At 49.1% G+C, this 9,667-nt stretch overlaps 1 protein-coding gene across 2 annotated transcripts in view; it reads left to right on the plus strand.

Moving 5' to 3' along the window:
- Positions 1–9,667, plus strand: part of LOC133138793 (monocarboxylate transporter 1-like) — a 46,410-nt gene that overhangs the window by 23,998 nt on the left and 12,745 nt on the right. The gene's annotated exons all lie outside the window — the stretch shown is intronic.

Here is a 9,667-nt window from a genome sequence, read left to right on the forward strand (position 1 = left end):
GCGTCTCGCCTCTGTTTGGGCGTCTCGGCTCTGTTTGGGCGTTTCGCTGCGGGACCGGCCTGGCACGTCACAGCCCTTCTGTTCGATACCTTACGGTTCCACGTGTCGGTTGCAAATGGAAACCGTGTGTTATTTAGCTGCCTGTAACGTAGTGGCTACGGTACATGACTGGGAATGACAAGATTGGTGGTTCAATCCCTGGTGTAGACACGGTATGATCTGCACAGCTGTTGGGCCCTTAACCCCACATTGCTCCAGCGGCGATTGTGCCCTACTTAGTCGAATCAACTGTAAGTCGCTTTCATCAGCTAAATAACATGGAAATACACACGTTAAAAACAAATATGCAGCACCGCTATTCTTGGAAAAAAAAGAAATAAAGTAAATAAAAGTCAAGAAGCTAAAGCATACAGGCGATGGAAGAGCCGCGCTGACATGAAATGCCCTTTTTCCCACACAGACATTTGAATGGGCTTGAATCAGCATTTTCATATTTGCATATCATTTTGAACAGATTATAGTGGTACTGTACTTGTGAAATTCCATTGAGAAGTGGCACAGTGCATCAGTGTGTCATTTGAATGTAAACGAACCACTTTCATATTTAAATGCATATCAACATGTACACACGTCACAACTAATATTCCCATCGACGCGGTTTGGAAATAATTGTTTTCAACAATTAACATATTTGTTCTGAGTAGAATTCCATGTATGTATTCTAAACATTGTTCTGAGTACCACTGGGTTTGGTGTAATAGCTTCATGTTTAGTTTTTTTCAGTAAACATACGGCGCTGGTATGAATTACAGTTGATTTCCAGTTACTGCACCACACATTCCTACAGAGTTGTAGTCAAGACCACCCCTGTCGAGATCGAGTCAAAACCAAGACCAAAGGTGGTCGAGACCGAGTTCAAGACCGAGACCAGGAATAGAATAGTTTACTTCAAAATAGCTATATTCATGATTTATTAAAATTGCTTTCATTATGTTTTTTTTGTTTATTATTATTATTATTATTATTATTATTATTATTATTATTATTATTTTTGTATTTATTTATTATGATTTATTTTGCTGAATTTTTACTAGATTTGAGACCAATATCCGAGACCAAGATAAGACTAAGCCAAATTTGGTCTGAGCCAGAGAGACCACATGATCCAGGTCTCGAGACTGGTCAATACCACTGCGATAAGTGGTATTGACCAGTCAGAATAGTTGCGTCAAAATAGTTTTCTGTGGAAGCCTTTTCTGTTGTGTGTGTGTATAGTGAATTTCTAAGTGACCAGCACTTACTAGGAAAAGATGACGAATGAAATGCCACAGTGTTTCTTGTGAAACTCATAGTGTTATGAAATTTGTTCTTGGCACTAGCCCTAACATGCTAACCCCAGAGCAGTGCCTCTACTTCACACAATGACTCACCGGCTCATCAGCCTACAGTCGCTATGTTAATGAGTCTGTTTCTAAACATTATTGGGAAACGTTTTTCAAAAGGATATCCGCCCTCCTTTTGCATGACTAGGGTAAGACACCTCTGCCCTGGGTGTCTCGCAGTGTCCCTGACACTTAACCCCCAATTGCTCCCGACGAGCTGGTCGGTGTCTTGCACGGCCCATTGCCGTTGGTGTGTGAGCATGTGAACACGAGCAGAGAACATAACCAATTGAGAGGAGGGTCCTGGGAAACCGTAGTGTGGACCAATAGGAGTAGCGTGTGGTCGAGAGGTCCCCGGCCCCAGGAGGAGGTATGTGCATTAGGCCCGGCCGTCTGTTCACACAGGGCCAATTATAGCGGTCCTCCCGGGCGTGCTCAGTTCGCACAGGTCAAACGGGCTTTTGGCGGCCGTCCCGGTGCCAGGGGGCTTGCCGTTATCGGCCGACACGCCTCCGTTCGCCCTCGCAGGGAGCCGTAAAACTGGCAGGAATGCGGCGCACCTTTGACCCCTGACCCCTGACCCCTGCCTTCTGCGCGAAGCCGTACCTGGAATTTAGTTTACCGATTTTTCCGTTGAGGCTGAGGCGTGTGGCAGGTGAAGGAGTGATCTGTTGACTGTCTCCTGAGGCAGAGGGTGTGCGGTCTTGCCCTGTTGGGAAAGAGGGAAAGTATTGCCGCTTTTAGCTGGATTTTTTAATCCAAAACAATTACGTATTTGACTCAAGTCTGGCTGGCACGAAACTGAAGATGCAGTCGTCACCAATCGGAAGATGTAATACCCTCTCATTTTACGGTTGCGGTTTGTGATATTGTAATTCGTCATCACTATTACCGGACATTTTTCTGCAGACAGATGTTGGGAGAAACGGGTTTGGAGTTACAGCAAACGGTGCGCTGGAGCGGATGCTGATTTGCTGATTACTATGAATTTTGCCTTCAAACTGAAATAATAAATGACTTAGGCTGACAGTGTAGTACGACGCTACTCAGCTCCACGTCCTGCGGGCCGCAGTGTCTGCAGGAATGTGCTTCAACCATGCGCTACACCACCTCATTTCACTAATGAGATTATTATCTGAACCAAGCAGGTAAAATCATTAGTGAAATCAGGTGGTGTAGCGCACGGTTGGAGCAAATGCCGGCAGGACGTAGAGTTCAGTAGTGCTGGTGTAGGGGATTGGTTTGGGAATTTGGCTTGTGACTGTTTGTGGCAGCTGGATTCCTAAGTGGAGCGTGACCATTGCAGAGTGCTTAACCTGACTCGCTTCAGTTAATATCCTGGCTAAATAGTAAAAAAAAATTCCGCATAACTCCGTATAATATTGTGTTCTATTTATTGTAATTTGTTATTTAAATTGATTATTTTGTTCATGAATATTTTTTAACATTTCTTTTTAAATTATTAATTAATTAATACAAATTATTCAGGTCTGTATCTCGATGGGATTTTCCTGAATAAATATGTTATGTTAATAATAATAGGCTAACAGCGACTGCAATGTCCCCAAATGTACCAAAATGAAGAAGGCAGGATGGACATTATCTCTCTTCAGTACGGGCACAGTTGAAGCTGAACTGGGCTGGGATGTTTTTTTTTGGGGGGGGGGGGGGCGGGTCTAGCAACGACGTCACCCTGTCACCAGCTACTGGCTCACGTCTCGGCGTGTGCAGCACAGTCAGGGGCGTGCTGACCTTTTGAGCGGTCTGCTGTTTACGGGTAAAGCAAGAAATCACATTCTTCGGCGGTGCCAAACTCGTAAAGGAGGCTCACAGTGCTACGGAATGAAGTTCTGCAAACCTCGCGTCAAGCAAGATAATGAAAGGTTATGGCACTGCAGTTCCCCCCCCCCCCCCCCCCCCCCAGTAAGTCTGTAATCATATCACCCAATTAAACCCTTAAAAGCGGAGTAGTCACAAGACGAGTTCTTGTGCTGTTGGTTCAGGTTGGGCTTATACTTGCTTTCACGAGTCCCCCAGTGCTGAGCTGCAGAGTGCATACTTGGCGTCGCGCCCTGAGAAAACCATACTTCATTTTTGATTCGACACAGGAAGCAACAGGGTGTGCGTGTCCTCGCTGCTGCGACACCAATGCGCCGACTCGGGAGAAGTACGCCCTCCGAAATAAGTCACGTCACGCCATTTCTGTTTCCTGCTCAGTCATCAGCCGCGTAACCTCGTAGATGTCGAGCGGGTGGAAGACGCTTCTGGTGCAGCCCAGCAGGTGCACCTCGAGCACACGCTCTGACATGGGGGGGGGGGGGGGTGTGTTCCCCAGTGCACGCTGAGACATAGATATCCCAGCGAATGAAATCCTTCCCTCCGCGGGCGATGCTAATTACGTGTCTCCCGGTGGAGCTGCCTGACACAGCTGGGTCTTCAAGGTAGCCTGTAGCATTGTGGGTAAGGTGCACGACTGGGACATGCAAGGTTGGTGGTTCGATCCCCGGTGTAGCCACGATAGGATCCTCGAGCAAGGCCATTAACCTGACGTTGCTCCAGGGAATTGTCTCCTGCCTAATTTAGTCAAGTGTAAATCATCGTTTTGGATAAAGATTTTATGTAATCTCACGGGTCGTTCCACGCATGAGAACCTTTCCGTGCCTTAAGAGGACAAGCCCCCTAACAGCCCCACAAACCCACCTTAACCTCATGGGACCCACAGAAAAGTGAATTTGAATCGAATGTCCCTTATGTTAGCAGAGATACTGTATAGCTCATGGAAGCCAAAAGTAATGTTCTTGTTTGTGGAAGCAGGGTCTCAGGAGGTTAATGTGAATGAAGTTCTCACCGAGCCTCTATCTGAAACAAGTGTGTAAGGATGAATAAACTGTGTTTGGAGTCATGGTTTATTGAGGTGACTTCAGTTCCTCGGGTTGGTTGTTTTGCGGCAGCAGAAACGATGTTAGACAGTCACTTTTGAGAGGGCCGGTTCAGCTGGAGCTGAAGGCGCGTTCGGGTTGAGGTCGTGCGTTCAGCTGAAGCTGAAGCGTGTTCGGGTTGAGGTTGTGCGTTCAGCTGGAGCTGAAGGCGCGTTCGGGTTGAGGTTGTGTGTTCAGCTGGAGCTGAAGGCGCGTTCGGGTTGAGGTTGTGCGTTCAGCTGGAGCTGAAGGCGCGTTCGGGTTGAGGTTGTGCGTTCAGCTGGAGCTGAAGGCGCGTTCGGGTTGAGGTCGTGCGTTCAGCTGGAGCTGAAGGCGCGTTCGGGTTGAGGCCGTGCGTTCAGCTGGAGCTGAAGGCGCGTTCGGGTTGAGGTTGTGCTAATTTGCATGAGGAACGGCCGTCCGCTCCGCAGGTGTCCTTGCCGTTCCGTGTCAGCGTCCGCATTTAGAACCCGCAGACTGTTTGAAAGAAGATGGCCGCCACTCGGAGACTAAACGCGGGAGGGGGTAGAGACGAGATTTGCAACTGGATAAATTTCCCTTCCCGCCCACCGTGACATCGTGGAGTGAAGGTTCTGGAATGTGGCCCCCGCTGCCCTCCTAGAGGTTATCCCTGCAAAACGAGATCTTTATGCCAGTTTTTTCTGTGTTCTTTTCTGTTTCCTCTTTCTGTTCATGAATCACCTGTAATGTTGGAGAGGACACGAGAGGGCAGACTGCTGTAAGGCAAAGGTTGTCAGGCCTAATTAGCGGAGATTATACGTGTTGGCGCGGATTCACGTTTTTGTGCCGTTCCACTTGTAAATTGGATTGGCTGAAACATCACGTGGAACTGGCATATTTGTAAGTGATAAACCTTGCCCTTTCCAAACAAACAGCTTCTGGGGTTACTACAGTATTTGCTCAAAGGTGTCGTTTGCTCTGCTGCGGTTTCCGGAGCTGATTTCTTGGCAGATTTTTTTCCGGAAGACAAAGGTTTTGTCAGGAAAGGAAAAATAACAGTGTGGTACTGTGGTATTCTAGGGTTCTAATAGGGACAACATTTCACACGTTCCCTGGAAGGTCAAAACCTGACTGATTGGGTTTATAGGGCCTCTGTTGACCTCATTGGCCAACACGGCGTTTCCGCTCGTAACCTTGACGGAGGAAAGCACTGCCTGAGAAGCGTCCCACATTCCGGCTCCCGTAAAAGGAGCCGCGAATCGGTTTGCAGCACGGCCAGCTGACACGGTGGGCTGAGGTGGAAACTGGGCCTGCTTCCCTGTTGTCCTGAAATTCCGACTGGGCTTGCGGGGCTATATATGGTGACTGAGTGCAGACACAATGAGAGGAGAGGCTAGGCTGTACGGAGGTGCTAACTAGTCGAGGATCCAATATTATCCGCACAAATAAAGGCCGGTTTATAGTCGGTGGACCGTCTGTCAGTGGATGTCGCTGGTCGCATCGGAATTTTTGGTTGATACTCTAACCGACTTGAGTGCGTTTATACCTTTAGTTAAGGATGACAACCACGGTCTATGTCGGGCAACAACAAAACGTTCAAGAATGTTCTGCGATTTCAGTCGAGCAACACACTGTCGCTGGACTATAAATGGGCCTGAACAACCACACAAATAGCAGAGACTCCTTCTCTACCCCCTACATACAGGTACTGCACAACCACCAAACGTCCGTGTGAAGTGACTTGGGTCGCCATATGTAGCCAGTACAGCATGTCTGCTCGGTGGCGTAGACTCTGGTATTATGCAGGAGAAATATGACGGCAGTCTTCCACACGAACGCCGGTCGGTTCGCACTTTGCTGACGGAAATGGGAAACATCAACTGTCAGGTGCTTACAGAATGCCCCACTGGGTTCACATCTGTTCCGGACAACGTCAAGGTCGTGCTCATGAGTCACTGGCTGACTACTCATCTCCTACCGTTCTGTAGAGAGGAGCATTTTGATATTAAAGAAAAGCATTTTCAGCGGGTGAGAAATACTTCAACACAGGGTGAGGATGCACACTCGAGACCCTTTACATGAAGGTTGATATTCTAATAATAGTAATTTATTTAGCTGAAGCCTTTATCCAAAGTAACTTACAGTTGATTCGACTAAGCAGGAGACAATCCTCCCCTGGAGCAATGTGGGGTTGAGGGCCTTGCTCAAGAGCCCAACGGCTGTGCGGATCTTATTGTGGCTACACCGGGGCTTGAGCCACCAACCTCCCTTTGTGCATCTTAGCCACTACGCTACAGGCTGATCTTACCTTGAAAGTGTGCCCAAAGCATACCAGAAGTCGTACCCCTCGTCTTTACAGAACGACCAGAACTCCTTGGAACACTTTCTGTTTTTCTTAGGTCACTGCTTGTGAGCTCGTCCTGTCCAGCAGCAGCCCGGCTGTTTAAAAGCCACTCCTCCCCAGCTGTCCCTCCACAGGGTCTGTGGCCTTGTGGCCATTGATTACAGTGCCCTTCAGATCTCCTGAGTAAGCAGAACGCCATCGTATCCGGATGAAGCCCATTAGCCGCGGGTTAGCCTGTGCGGTTCCTCGTTATGCTGGCCTGACTGCGACGGCTTCGGTTAACGCCTCGGACAAAGCGCGGAGAGACCAAACGGGCCGCTCGTCCTCAGTTAATCACGCTTCCCCCACACCTCTCAAAATGGAGGATGGTCCAGTGTAATTGCTTTCCTTGTAGCCTTTTGGCAGGTTCTCTCATCCAGTGCGGCTTAAAGAAGCGTTGGTCTCTGGAACACGAAGGTGTGATACTGCCAAGAAGGCGCCATGCCAAGAAGGTTCATTTATAATCATTAGCCGTAAGGATATCCCGAAAAACCAGCAGCTGGAAATGTAAACCCAAGTAATGACCAACTGCACAGCTAGCTGATCTTTACCCGGCTGGATCTACAACATTATCCCGCAAGGAAGTCCAACGGAAAGCTAAAGAGGATCTGGTGTATGTGATGACTGCAGTGGGGAGATGAGCAGGGTTTCTGCTGTTCTGAGTGCAGTGGGGAGATGGGCAGGGTTTCTGCTGTTCTGACTGAAGTGGGGAGATGGGCAGGGTTTCTGCTGTTCTGTCTGCAGTGGGAAGATTGTTCCACCACCGAGGGGCCAGAGCAGACCGGAGACGTGACTTGAAAGTACCGACACGCAGAGGTATAAAGTCCAGGGGTCAAAAAGTAAAAGTCCTGCCATATGTTATTTCCACCCATAAACCCTGGCAGCTGATTTCACTAATCAGTTATACCTACTGACTGCAGTAATTGGCAAAAACCACTGGAACAAAATACTGGGGAGAGACTTTCTGAACCTGGATTTTCCATCTTTGGTGGCACCAAGTTGGCCAAGCTGAGAGAAGGCTGGCTGGTGACTCGGGTCTGATTTTATCTTTTGAAGAAATGAAGAAGAGGTCACTTTAGCTGATGTGATCGGCTAACACTAAGGTTTTGAATGTCATGCAGCTGACACTGGTAGCTGGTCGGGGGAGGTGAGAAGGGGATCCACTGGGGAGGGTGTTGTAGATCAGGTGGGCTTCAGCTTTCTGGATGAGCTGTAGCTGCTTAATGTGGCAGTCTGTAGCCTGGCAGCTAAGGTACCTGACTGGGACCCAGAAGGTTGGTGGCTCAAGTCCCGGTGTAGCCACAATAAGATCCGCACAGCTTTTGGGCCCTTGAGCAAGGCGGCCCTCAACCTCACATTGCTCCAGGGGGAATTGTCCGACCTGCTTAGTCTAATCGACTGTAAGTCCCTTCTTGATAAAAGTGTTGGCCAAATAACACAATTTTTGTGATTATTATTATTACGGTGGAGGCAGGGAGAACAGAGAGGAGGCAGGCGCTGTAGCACAAACAGGAAATGGCCAATGCCTGGCCTGAAGGGGGTTCGGATGTTGTAACAGGGCGCTCAGAGTTCCTCTACAGCGCGCTCGGACAGGGGCAGTTCGTCATCCAGGACGGGGTTCATAGGGAATGAGGTGGACGTGCTCGTCCAGGGTGCCTGAGACATAAAATGGAGGGGGAGGAGGTTATTTTGGTGTCGTTTATTTTGGTAAGCCTATTGTTTGGGCTACGTCTGCCTGTTTCTCAGCCTCATAACGGCTTCCTTGACTTTCATTGGAACAATTCTGGTCCTCGTGTTTGCCAAACACCAAGAACATAAGGCAATCAAAATCCTTGAATCAAGACTAGATGCAGAAATCTCTTTTATGTCTGCACTAAGGAAGCAATTGAACATACCTGACTAATCAGAAACATCTCTGAAGCCATTTGTTCCAAATGGTTCCCTGAAATTTGGGGCACTATGTATATAAAGTGCTGTGATTTCTACATGGTGAAACCAGAACCCTTTAATAAAGAGTGAAAACACATCTGCGTTGCCATTTAAACACTTTGTGATAGGAAATCGAAAATTGTGGAGTACAGAGCCAAATCTATGTCTTTGTCCAAAGACTTATGGAGCTCACTGTATATAGAGCGATATGATCTTCATCTTCATCTGTCCTCGTCTGTCGCTTTGGGAAGCCTCCAGGCCGTGTGACCCGAGAAGGGCCCCACGGGCGCCGGGCTGGCCTCTTGTCTTTCACACAACACCGTTATATGACGAGGACCGTCTTTCACGCGGTCACGCAGAGAGCACGCGACATGGTGACATAGCGAGGACCGTCTCCCACACGGCAGTTCTTCAGCAGACGCTTTTATCCAAAGCAACTTACAGTTGATTGGACTAAGCAGGGGACAATCCCCCTATAGGATTAAGGGCTTTGCTCAAGGGCCAAACAGCTGCGTGGATCTTATTGTAGCTGAATTGTATTATTTGTGGCCATGTCTGACAACTTTCAGAGCAAATAACCACTTGAAACATCAATAGCACATAATTAATAAAAATGTTCTAGGATTGCAGTTATGGTTGGAACAAAAACCAGCATACACAGGGGTCCCCCAGGACCGAGTTTGGGAACCACTGTACGAGGCTACAGGCTCTGGAAGCTTTCTGGGCGCACAGAGTGCAGGGAGTGGCTTCCTCCCCGTCTGAGGAGGGGCACGACCCCCGGGGGGGGAGATTCAGCGACGCCAGGCGTATGGACGCGCTGCGGTGGTCGGCATCCCAGGCCATTTGCAGCCGGCCGGCCCCGAACCCGAGAAGGCCAGCGGCCGGCTTCTTTCATCACCTTCTCATCACAAAATGGCCGCCTGTCAGACGTGCGTCTGTGCTGGGAACTCACACCCCGGTCCGGCGGAAACTGGAGAGCCGCCACAGAGGCGCTGGAGCCCGGGAGACCAGACACGAGACGGCTCCTCTCCGCCTACGCCCCCCCCCCCCCACCCCCCCGGCAGCCGAAACGGCGCATCTCTGAGAACGTCACT

Source organism: Conger conger, chromosome 10, assembly GCF_963514075.1.
Source record: "Conger conger chromosome 10, fConCon1.1, whole genome shotgun sequence".
In the NCBI taxonomy this organism is placed as follows: Eukaryota; Metazoa; Chordata; class Actinopteri; order Anguilliformes; family Congridae; genus Conger; species Conger conger.